This window comes from Dendrobates tinctorius, unplaced genomic scaffold, assembly GCF_039654945.1.
Source record: "Dendrobates tinctorius isolate UK_male_01 unplaced genomic scaffold, ASM3965494v1 ptg000151l, whole genome shotgun sequence".
Lineage (NCBI taxonomy): Eukaryota > Metazoa > Chordata > Amphibia > Anura > Dendrobatidae > Dendrobates > Dendrobates tinctorius.
The window spans coordinates 1,994,062-2,005,592 of NW_027361818.1; the positions used below are offsets into that span (position 1 = coordinate 1,994,062).

At 46.2% G+C, this 11,531-nt stretch overlaps 2 non-coding genes across 2 annotated transcripts; both read left to right on the forward strand.

Annotated features, from left to right (window-relative positions):
- The first annotated feature begins 7,415 nt into the window (after positions 1 to 7,415).
- TRNAL-UAG (transfer RNA leucine (anticodon UAG)) lies at positions 7,416 to 7,497 on the forward strand. Its single transcript has one exon. It is a non-coding gene; the product is annotated as a tRNA-Leu (tRNA).
- Positions 7,498 to 8,444: 947 nt separating this feature from the next.
- TRNAL-AAG (transfer RNA leucine (anticodon AAG)) lies at positions 8,445 to 8,526 on the forward strand. The gene has a single exon. It is a non-coding gene; the product is annotated as a tRNA-Leu (tRNA).
- Positions 8,527 to 11,531: the final 3,005 nt, after the last annotated feature.

Genomic DNA, 11,531 nt, shown 5'->3' on the forward strand with positions numbered 1-11,531 from the left:
GGAGGAGCTGATGATCCACAGTGTCGAATGCTGCAGAGAGATCCAAGAGAATTAGCATGGAGTAATGACCATTTGATTTAGCTGTTAGCAGATCATTAGAGACTTTAGTGAGGGCAGTTTCGGTGGAGTGTAAAGAGCGGAAACCGGATTGGAGAGGGTCGAGAACAGAGTTTTCTGAGAGATAGCGGATAAGACGGGAGTGGACCAGGCGTTCCAGGAGTTTAGAGATGAAGGGAAGATTAGAGACAGGTCTATAGTTAGCGGCACAGTTTTGGTCGAGGGATGGTTTTTTAAGTAGTGGATGTATGATGGCATGCTTAAATGAGGAGGGAAAAATACCAGAAGAGAGAGAGGTTAAATATTTTAGTTAGGTGAGGGGTGACAGCAGGGGAAAGGGACTGGAGGAGATGTGACGGAAATGGGTCACTGGTGCAAGTAGTTGGGCGAGAAGATGCAAGGAGCCTGCTTACTTCTTCTTCTGTGACTGGTTCAAAATCAGAGAGTGAGTTAGATGCAGTGGGGGAGGGAGGACAGTGCATGGTATGAGGGGATTTGGAGATAATTTCCTGTCGGATCTGGTCAATTTTTTCTTTGAAGTAATTGGCCAGATCGTCAGCTCGGAGCTCCGTGGTTGGGGCCTGTACTCTTGGATTGAGTAGAGAATGAAAAGTGTCAAAGAGACGTTTCGGGTTGTTGGACAGTGAGGTGATAAGGGTGTTGAAATAGGTTTGTTTGGAGAGGTGAAGGGCAGTGTTGTATGTTCTAAGCATAAACTTAAAATGGATGAAATCTTCGTGTAGATTGGATTTTCTCCACAGACGTTCGGCGCACCTGGAGCACCGCTGCAGGAAACGTGTTTGCACCGTGTGCCAGGGTTGTCGCCGTCTGTGTTGTGGTGTTCTATTTATAGGGGGTGCAAATTCATCCAGGGCACTTTGAAGTGTTTCATTGTAATGCTTCAATGCAGAATCAGGACATGAGAGGGAGATAGGGGCCAATGAAGACTGCAAGTTCTTCAGAAGTTTCTGGGTGTTAATGGCCTGTATGTTTCTATAAGTCTGGACAGTGGGGGTGACCTGAGCAGCCTGGCAGTTCTTTATAGAGAATGAAAGAAGATTGTGGTCAGAGAGCGGGAGAGGGGAGTTTGCAAAATCATCCACTGCACAAAGCCGAGAGAAGACCAAGTCGAGGGAGTTTCCGTCTTCATGCGTTGGAGAATTAGTAAGCTGCGAAAGGCCAAATGAGGAGGTTAGAGATAAAAGGTGAGTAGCAGATGGGGAGAGGGGAAGAGCAATGGGGATGTTGAAATCTCCCATGATGAGGGTAGGGATGTCACAGGAGAGAAAATGTGGAAGCCAAGTGGCAAAATGATCCAGGAACTGATGGGAGGGGCCGGGAGGACGATACACCACCGCCACTTGCATGGGGAAAGGGGTGTAGAGTCTGACGGCATGGACCTCAAAAGAAGGGAAGACAAGTGAGGGTACTTGAGGGATAACCTGAAAGGTACATTTTGGTGATAGGAGCAGACCAACGCCTCCACCAGCTCTATTGTCTGATCTTGGGGTATGAGAGAAGTGTAGCCCCCCGTATGAAAGAGCAGCAGCAGCGGTAGTATCTGACTGCTGGATCCAGGTTTCAGTAAGAGCCAGGAGGTTAAGAAAATTAGAAAGGAAGAAGTCATGAATGAAGGAGAGTTTGTTACACACTGAGCGAGAATTCCAAAGTGCACAATTAAGAGAGACAGATGGCATGCAGGGAATATTAATAAGATTAGAGGGGTTTCTGAGTGTAGCAGTGGGGGGGTTTGACTTTCTATAACATGGGGGACCAGGGTTGGGAGCAATGTCTCCTGCGACTAGGAGAAGGAGGATAGAAAGAGTGAGCAGATGGTTAAGTGATTTGTGAGAGCGTCTCTGGTGTTGAATGGTGGGACTGCCTGGATCTGTGCAATTTAACAATGTGAAAAAAGCGTGAGTGCTATACATAGGAGAGGAAAGAAGCGAGGGGCCAATATGGATGGAGTGTGGAGAGTTAATGCCAGGGCGGTGGATGTGTGTGAATGCAGCGGCAAGGATATACATTACACAAATGCATATGGTATATATTTGTTGTACTCCAAATGTACAGGGAGTAGATGTATATAAATGTCTTACCTGTCTCCTGCCCTGTCTAACTGCCATGTTATAACTGCCAGAAGTACTTTGATACATGTACTTCGATTACATGTGCATAAATGCCCCCTGCATAAATGCTCCCCCTAGCTATGTCTGAATATATAGGAGGTTAAGGCTAAGTTTTTTTTTTTTTTTTGGCTCTCTCTTCTCGTTAATCAATCACACTAAATTGAGACACCAGGACCCAATAAAATGTTGTGGTCAAATAAACACATGTCCAGCACTACATGGATCATAAAGCACTTTGAAAAGTTTCTTGACCTCACAGTTTCTGCTCTTCAAATAGACAAATAGTGCTCCGTCCCTCCAGAGTCTCACCGTATGGCTAAGCAGTACTGCACAGCCTCATATGGGGTATCTCTCCATTTGGCAGAAATTGTGTGATTCATACTTATACTTTCGCCCTTGGCATAGTGTGGTGACCCCTGAGTGTGTTTCTGCTGTGTTCTTGTTTATCTGATACTCTGTGTACGACTCGGTCTGTTCTCTGGATATTGCTTGTTGGATTCTGCTTGGTACCTTCTATGTCTGTTTGGCTTTGACCACTGCCTGGCCCCGACTCTCTATTCTGTCTCATCCCTGGTACTTTACTGTTATCTCTGTGTATGACTCGGTTTGCCTGACTTTGAGAATTCCTGTATTAGTGTTCTGCCTATCTCTGACAGCAGGATGCTAAGCCCTGCTCCCTTGTGGTCACATGACCATAGGTCCTTCACTGCTCACTGACTTTAGCTTCTCCAGGTACTGTTTGCCTGAACTGTCTGGCCGTGTCTGACCCCGGGCCCCTCTGCAGTGTGGGCGAGTCCTTGCTCAGCGGTGGCTGCACGCCGACCTTAACAGGACCGTGACATTATAACTGACCGTTAAGTTTTTGTTTTGTTTTTTCTCTGCTGAGAAATATGGATCCCATACAATCTCTGGCTGAACAAATGAAAAATCTGAGTCAGATGTTTCAGTGTTTATCTCTGGAGCAGCAAGCTCTGGCTCGTTCTCAGCAGCAGGTTTCTGAGACAGTGCGGGGGGCTTCAGCTGCTGGGTCTTGGGGCTGGGGCGAGTGATATTGTGTTGGTGTCCCCAGAACCACCTGTTAAACTGCCTGACTTCTTTTCTGGGAACAAAAAGGAGTTCAGGGTCTTCATGGAGGGGTGCAAACTCTTCTTTAGTTTGAGGCCACGTTCTTCTGGGGACAAAAGTCAGAAGGTTGGGGTAATTATGTCTTTATTAAGAGGGTCCCCACAAGCTTGGGCTTTCTCCCTTCCTCCCACTGCCCCTGAGAGTGTCTGTGAATGCGTTTTTTGAGGCCCTCGGGCACGTATATGATGAGCCGAACCGAGTGCGATTGGCAGAGGACATGGTGATGAGTGTCTGTCAGGGGAAACACTCGGCTGAGTGGTTTTGTACAGAATTCCATGGCTGGGCCGCAGAGGTCTCTTGGGACGATGCCGCACTCCGAGGACTCTTTCGCAGAGGCTTGTCCGAGCGGTTACAGGATGCCTTGGCATTACATCCCCACCTAACTCACTCGAGGACGCCATGACCCAGGCTGTCCGGATGGACTTCAGGCTGTGGGCCAGTGGGGGGATGCAGGCGGAGACTCCATTGTTCCCTAGTGGAAAAGAGACTGTTTCTGTGCCCATGGACGTAGGGGCTCTCTCCCTGAAGGAAAAGGAGAAACAATGCCGGAGAGAAAAGCAGTTATGCTTCTACTGCAGTAAAACGGGACATTGGAAAAGGGAGTGTCCTGATTGTCCATGGTCGACCTGGTCGACGGGAAACTACTAGGTCTGGGTAGTCAGCGGGGAGAATACTCAGACCCTCAGGTACCCTTTTCCTCATTTTCTAAGGTGTTGCTTCATGTGGAACTGTTAGTGGACGGTTGTTTTTTTCCCTCTACAGCTTTCATGGACTGCGGATCATCCATCAATCTTATTGACTCCCAATTGGTCACACGCTGTAAGATAGGGACAGTTAGACTTTAGGTTCCGATCAAAGTAGTGGCCATTGACTCTTCCCCCCTCACTAAAGAGGGAATTCTCTTTATGTCAGACTTGTTTTCGCTCAAAGTGGGCGCTACCCATGTGGAAAACTTAAGTTGTTTGGTTCTGGACAATCTACCAGCAGGATTGGTGTTGGGCATGCCCTGGTTACAACGCCATAACCCAGTCATTAACTGGAAAACGAGGGTGTAACGGGGTCTTCCAAGCTGGGGTACCTCTTTCAGTACCACCCCGTGTTTTCGGAGGTCCGCTCTGCGTTGGCTGGAGTCTGAATGAATGACGCTGGCCGGAATTCCTCTGAGTGCACGGGCGCATATAAAAGATCACTGCTTCTCCATGTATTTCCAGTCTGACAACACTTTACTCACAGGACACAGAATATATCACACAGATACAGAGGGCCAGCCAATAGACAAGCGGCAGGCCAGACATGCATTACAAAAGCTGCAGGTGGCCGGAGCCTGAGGATGTTTACTGTGGGAATTACAATGGTGGGGGGAGGGCGGACACTGCTGATACATTAGGGACATGCATCTCACATGGAACCTATTATATATACATATAACTGCACAACATATTCTGGGTGCTGAGTGGTTCTGTAACAGAGGGAGATTGTTCAGTGGGAGTTTAATGATTCGATGTTGTGTGATAAGTCTGCACTATTGGTTAACCCTGTTAAATCTGTATCTGTGTCATCTGTCGAGCTGGAAGGTATTCCGGAGTACCTGAAAGAATTCGAAGATATCTTCTCTGAAAGCGAGGCCGAGACGTTGCCGCCACATAGACCCTTTGACTGCGCTATCGAGTTAGTCCCGGGGGCTAAATTGCCTAAAGCCCGTCTGTTTAATTTATCTGGCCCTGAGCGCTTGGCCATGAAAGATTATATTGCTGAGCGTCTTCGCAAAGGACACAGAATGGTGTCTCTTTTGGGTATATTCTGTCATATAGACCGCTCAAAGTAACTTCAAATGTGAGGCGGTCCCTAAAAAAATGCTTTTGTAAGTTTAGTTGTAAAAATAAAAAATCACTGGTCAACTTTATCCCTTTTTTCCAAAAAATTTGTTTCAATAATTGTGCTGATGCAAAGTAGAATGTGGGAAATGTTATTAACTATTTTGTGTGATATGACTCTCTGATTTAAGGGCATAACATTTGAAAGATTGAAAATTGTGAAATTTTCTGAATTTTTGCCAAATTTCTGATATTTTCACAAATAAATGCAAGTCTAATTGAACAAATTTTACCACTATTATAAAGTACAATATGTCATGAGAAAACAATCTCAGAATCATAATCAGAAGTATGGAATGGACAAGGCAACTGTGGATTCATAACTGGCTTAGTGATCAGATCCAAAGGGTGGTCCTAAATGGCTGCAAATCCAGTTGGAAGAATGTCTCAAGTGGGGTACCACAGTGTTCTGTCCTGGGCCCTGTATTGTTCAACATCTTTATCAATGATTTAGTGTAAAGGGCCTGTCACACTAAGAGATATCGCTAGCAATATCGCTATAACTAGTGACGTTATAGCGATATTGCTAGTGATATCGCTATGTCTGATACTTACCTCCGACCGGCTCCCCCGCTGGTTATCGCTGATCGCGCGAGAACGTCCAGGACTGTTTCTCGTTGTCAGCTTCCTGTGGCGCTTCCTGCTGTGAGGACGAGCGACGCGTGGAGCCGGGCGGGAGGACGCAGGATCGCCTGGTGTGACAGGTAAGTAGCGACCCCCGTCCCCAGCGATGTCGCTAGTGAGATCTGCCTGTGTGGCAGCTCACTAGCAACCACTTAGCGATGTACCAGCAATCCTGACCGCGTCATATCGCTGGTCGGGATCGCTGGTACATCGCTAAGTGTGACAGTACCTTAAGAATTGAGGGTAAACTGATTAAATTTGCTGATGACACACAGATAGCAGGGATAGCTAATACTAGAGGAGAGAGAGAGGATTCAAAAAGATATAAATAAACTGGAGCAGTGGGCAGCAACTAACAGATTGGTTTTTAACAGGCAAAAATGTAAAGTACTACATCTGGGCAATAAAAATGAATGGGAGGAATAGGGCTAAGCAACAGCACATGTGAAAAAGACTTGGGTATACTAATAGATCACAGACTGAATAGGAGTCAACAGTGTGATGCAGCAGCAAAAAAGGCAAATGCAATTCTAAGATGTATTAACAGAAGCATACAGTCTAGATCACGTGAAGTCATTATTTCCCTCTACTCCTCTTTGGTCAGACCTCATCTGGAATACTGTGTCCAGTTTTCGGCACCACATTTTAAAAAAGACATCAACAAACTGGAGCAAGTTCAGAGAAGAGCGACCAGAATGGTGACCGGTCTGCAAACCCTGTCTTATGAGGAAAGGTTGCAGGATTTGGGAATGTTTAACTTGCAAAGAGAAGACTGAGAGGAGACTTAAAAGCTGTCTACAAATTTCTCAAAGGCTGTCACATTGTAGAAGGATCGTCTATATTCTCATTTGCACAAGGAAAGACTAGAAGCAATGGGATGAAACTGAATGGGAGGAGACACATATTAAATATTAGAAAAATTTCTTGACAGTTACAGTGATCAATGAGTTGAACAGGCTTCCATGAGAAGTGGTGAGTTCTCGTTCAATGGAAGTTTTCAAACAGAGGCTGGACAGACATCTGTCTGGGATGATTTAGTGAATCCTGCTTTGAGCAGGGGGTTGGACCAGAAGGCCCAGGAGGTCCCTTCCAACTCTACCATTCTATGATTCTATGATCACTGGGATCCATTGAAGTTTTCCAGAATTATGACCTCCTAAAGTGATAATGGTCAGATTTAAAATATGAGCCTCGGTCATTAAGCTACAAAGTGGTTTGGTTCTTAAGGTGTTAACGGGAAGGTGCTGGAAAAAAAAGTTCAACAATTGAAAAAATGGGCTTGTTAAGCTAAGAAAAAGACCTCAGAGCAGATCTCATTTACATGTATAAATATATGTGTGGTCAATAGAGAGGATGGCACAGGACTTATTCCTTCCAAGTACAATACTACGGACCAGGGGGCGCTCATTATGGGTGGAAGAAAGGAGATTCGGACAGCTAAATAGGAAAGGGAGCAGTCAGACTCGGAGAACACACATCTCCCCGATAACCATGTTGCTCATGTATAATAATGTTCCTCCTTTTGTCTAGTTGGATATAAATTGTTTTCTGCCTCTTACATCATTAGCAACATTCTGATTGAATGAAAAGTCTGACATCCATGTGAGGTAGCGTGGCCGAGCGGTCTAAGGCGCTGGATTTAGGCTCCAGTCTCTCTGGAGGCGTGGGTTCGAATCCCACCGCTGCCAACTTTTATTAGGACCTAATTCTTACTAACAGGAAGGAAATAGATGAGGAAATAAAGGCGGCCGGGGATTTAGAAGGAATCGATGATGCTGTCCTCAAATTTTGGATAAGTAGAGGAGGAAGACCAGTGAGAACTCACACTTTAAAACCCTTCATCATCTCGGGTTTCCGTTTTCTTCTTTCCAGAGCCATAACTTTTTCTATTTTTCCATCAATACGGCCATGTGATGTCTTGTTTTTTGTGGGACAAGTTGTACTTTTGAACGACACCATTGGTTTTACCATATAGTGTACTGGAAAGCAGGAAAACAAATTCAAAGTGCGGTGAAAATGCAAAAAGAAGGGCAATTCCACAAGTGTTGTGGGGTTTGTTTGTTTTTATACCATGTTCACTAAATGTTAAAACCCACCTGCCGATATGATTCTCCGGTCATTATGAGTTCACAGATATAGGTTCTGTTTTAAGTGGGGAAAAAAATCCAAATATTTTCAAAAAAATATCAAAAAACTCCCATTTTCCGATACCTGCAGCGTCTCCATTTTTCGTGATCTCGGGTTGGGTGACGGCTTATTTTTTGCGTGCCGAGCTGGCTTTTTATACATAACATTGCGGTGTGGCTACGAAGCTTTGATCGCCTGTTATTGCTATTTAATGCAATGTTGCGTTGACCAAAAAAAGTAATTCTGGGCATTTGATATTTTTCTCTTTACGCTGTTTAGCGACCAGGTTAATTCTTTTAATATATTGAAAGATCGGGCGATTCTGAACATGGCGACACCAAATATGTGTATTTTTTTAATAGTTTTGTTTTGAATGGGGTAAATGGAGGGCTATCTACACTTTTATTCATATATGTGTATTTAAAAACTATTTTTTTGCTTTACACCTCCAGTAATCGTCTCCTTGGCAGCCTAGAAGTTGCAATCATCCAGCTACTTGTCCTATGCAGGTAGCGTGGCCGAGCGGTCTAAGGCGCTGGATTAAGGCTCCAGTCTCTTCGGGGGCGTGGGTTCGAATCCCACCGCTGCCAACATGCTATTTTGCAGTTTTTCTCTCTTTCCTGCACACTTCTATATGATCTCTGTGACTTATCGATCGTCCTCGTCAGTATATGTATGATCGCTAATGTTACGTGTGTTTTGATACCAGTAAAAATAAAGAGATTTACGAAACGTCTTCGTTGTTCAGATTTCAGTAGAAATCTCACAAGTGACAGAAAGATCCAATCTTCTCTTCTGACCTGACAACAAATATAGTTAAGAAATTAGGAAAAATAAATCCAAGTCTCGGAGTCCAGAGAGCTGACATTTACCCTCCCCGCCCCATAAAGTAACAAGAGCTGCCGAGAAGGCGAGAACAGCGCAGCGCTGACAGAATCGGTGTGGAGTTTGGCTTCAGAAAACGACATTCAAGGAGATGAGTCATCAGGAAATGACATATTGTTTAATGCAGCTTTTTGTGCTAAATGTATTTTTAATCACTTTTGTCAACATTTTTTGTATATCACAATCTGTATAAAAAATAGAAAATCTTGTCATTTTCACACTGACTATTGAGCAATTTTAGACTCCAACTTGTCACAGCTCACCTTTTCCCCCTCCTGTACAATGACTGATAACACCTCTATATACAGTAGATAACACAGGATCCACCATTCACAATAGGTGATGTCACAGCTCACCTCCTCCTCCTGTACAATGACTGATAACACCTCTATATACAGTAGATAACACAGGATCCACCATTCACAATAGGTGATGCCACAGCTCACCTCCTCCTCCTGTACAATGACTGATAACACCTCTATATACAGTGGATAACACAGGATCCACCATTCATAATAAGTGATGTCACAGCTCACCTCCCCCTCATACTGTACAATGACTGATAGCACCTCTATATACAATATATAACACAGGATCCACCATTCACAATAGCTGATGTCACAGGTCACTTCCTCCTCCTCCTGTACAATGACTGATAACACCTCTATATACAGTAGATAACACAGGATCCACCATTCACAATAGGTGATGTCACAGCTCACCTCTGTGACGGCCGTCTGCGAATCTGGGCTGCAGTGGGGACAGCACCCCGAGTAACCCCGAGACCCTTAACCCCTATACAGGGATCTGGAATTGTAGCAAGGCCCAGGAGGTAGCTGTCTAGATTAGCAGTGGACCAGAGCAGGACGGCCACCAAGGGGTCAAAACTAAAACCCGTAATCAAGGTCAGGATGCAGGAGTCTGAGACCAGGGCGCCGCAGAGGCACGAAATCAGCAGACAGAAGGAGAGTCAAAAGTCCAGGCCAGGGTCAGTAAAACCAGGAGGGCAGCGAGGTACAGAATCAGCAGGCAGAAGGAGAGTCAGGAATCCAAGCAAAGGTCAGCATCAAAAAGTCGGAAGAGAGGCGGAGGTACAAAAACGGCAGGCAATAGAATGGTCAAGAATCCAGGCTGAGGTCAGAGTATACACTATAGCAATTCACACAGTAACACGCAGGGGAACCAAGAATATATCCGGCAGCTTGCAAGACCAGTCCCCAGGTATTTGAGGGATCAGGTCCTCCCTCACAGGTTCCCGGCCCGATGATGTAACCAGGACCGCCCCCGGACCAGGCCAGATGGACATGCAGTAAGCCCTACATGACTGACAGAGGGGCGGAGCCTGCGCCCACCAGATGCCTGTGCAGGAGCCCCCTCTCTGCCACCACCCTCACCCTGGAGCGAACCACGGCGCCTCCAAGTGGCTGAGGCAGGAATAGCCGTCCCCGAGTCCGACGGCGATGTGACGGTCCGGCGCCCCCGAGTGGCCGAGACCGGAACTGCAGGCCCTGAGTCTGGCAGTGACGTCCGGCGCCTCCTAGTGGCCGACGCCGGAACAGCAGGCCCTGAGTCCGACGGCGACGTGACGGTCCGGCGCCCCCGAGTGGCCGAGACCGGAACTGCAGGCCCTGAGTCTGGCAGTGACGTCCGGCGCCTCCTAGTGGCCGACGCCGGAACAGCAGGCCCTGAGTCCGACGGCGACGTGACGGTCCGGTGCCCCCGAGTGGCCGAGACCGGAACTGCAGGCCCTGAGTCTGGCAGTGACGTCCGGCGCCTCCTAGTGGCCGACGCCAGAACAGCAGGCCCTGAGTCTGGCTGCGACGTGACAACCTCCTCCTCCTGTACAATGACTGATAACACCTTTATTATACAGTAGATAACAGAATCCACCATTCACAATAATTGATGTCACAGCTCACCTCCTCCTCCTCCTGTACAAAAACTTTTTTGTTAGGAAGTTATAAGGTTCAACATTGACCAGCGATTTCTCATTTTTACAACAAAATTTACAAAACCTTTATTTTTAGTGACCATCTCTCATTTGAAGTCACTTTGAGGGGTCTATATGGCAGAAAATACCCAAAAGTGACACCATACTCAAAACTGCACCCCTCAAGCTGTTCAAAACTACATTCAATAAGTTTTTTAACCCTTCAGGTGCTTCACAGGAGCAAGAAGCAACGTGGAGTGAAAAAATGGACATTTTAATTTTTAGTCACAAAAATCATCTTTTAGCAACAATTTTTCTTATTTTCACAAGTGCAAAAGAAGAAAATGGACAAAAAAAGTTGTTGGGCAATTTCTCCTGATTACGATGATACCCCATATGTGGGGGGAAACTACTGTTTGGGCGCACAGCAGGTCTCGGAAGGGAAGGAGTGCCCTTTGACTTTTTCAAACCAAAATTGGATGGAATTGAGCTCAGACACCATGTCGGGTTTGGAGAGCTCCTGATGTGCCTGAACAGTGGAAACCCCCCACAAGTGACCCCATTTTGGAAAGAGGCGGCAGAGCAGGGGAGAATGATGAGAGCCCTGTTCAGCACCCAGTGCCGGGGAACAGCGGTAACTGTAACTCTTCCTTCCTGGCGCACGTCCGAGTGGTACTCATGAGGCACACATATGCCACACATGTGCCACACGTATTACACACACGGACACCTACATCTCCGGTATCAGAAATATCAGTACGTGTGAATGAGGCCTCATAG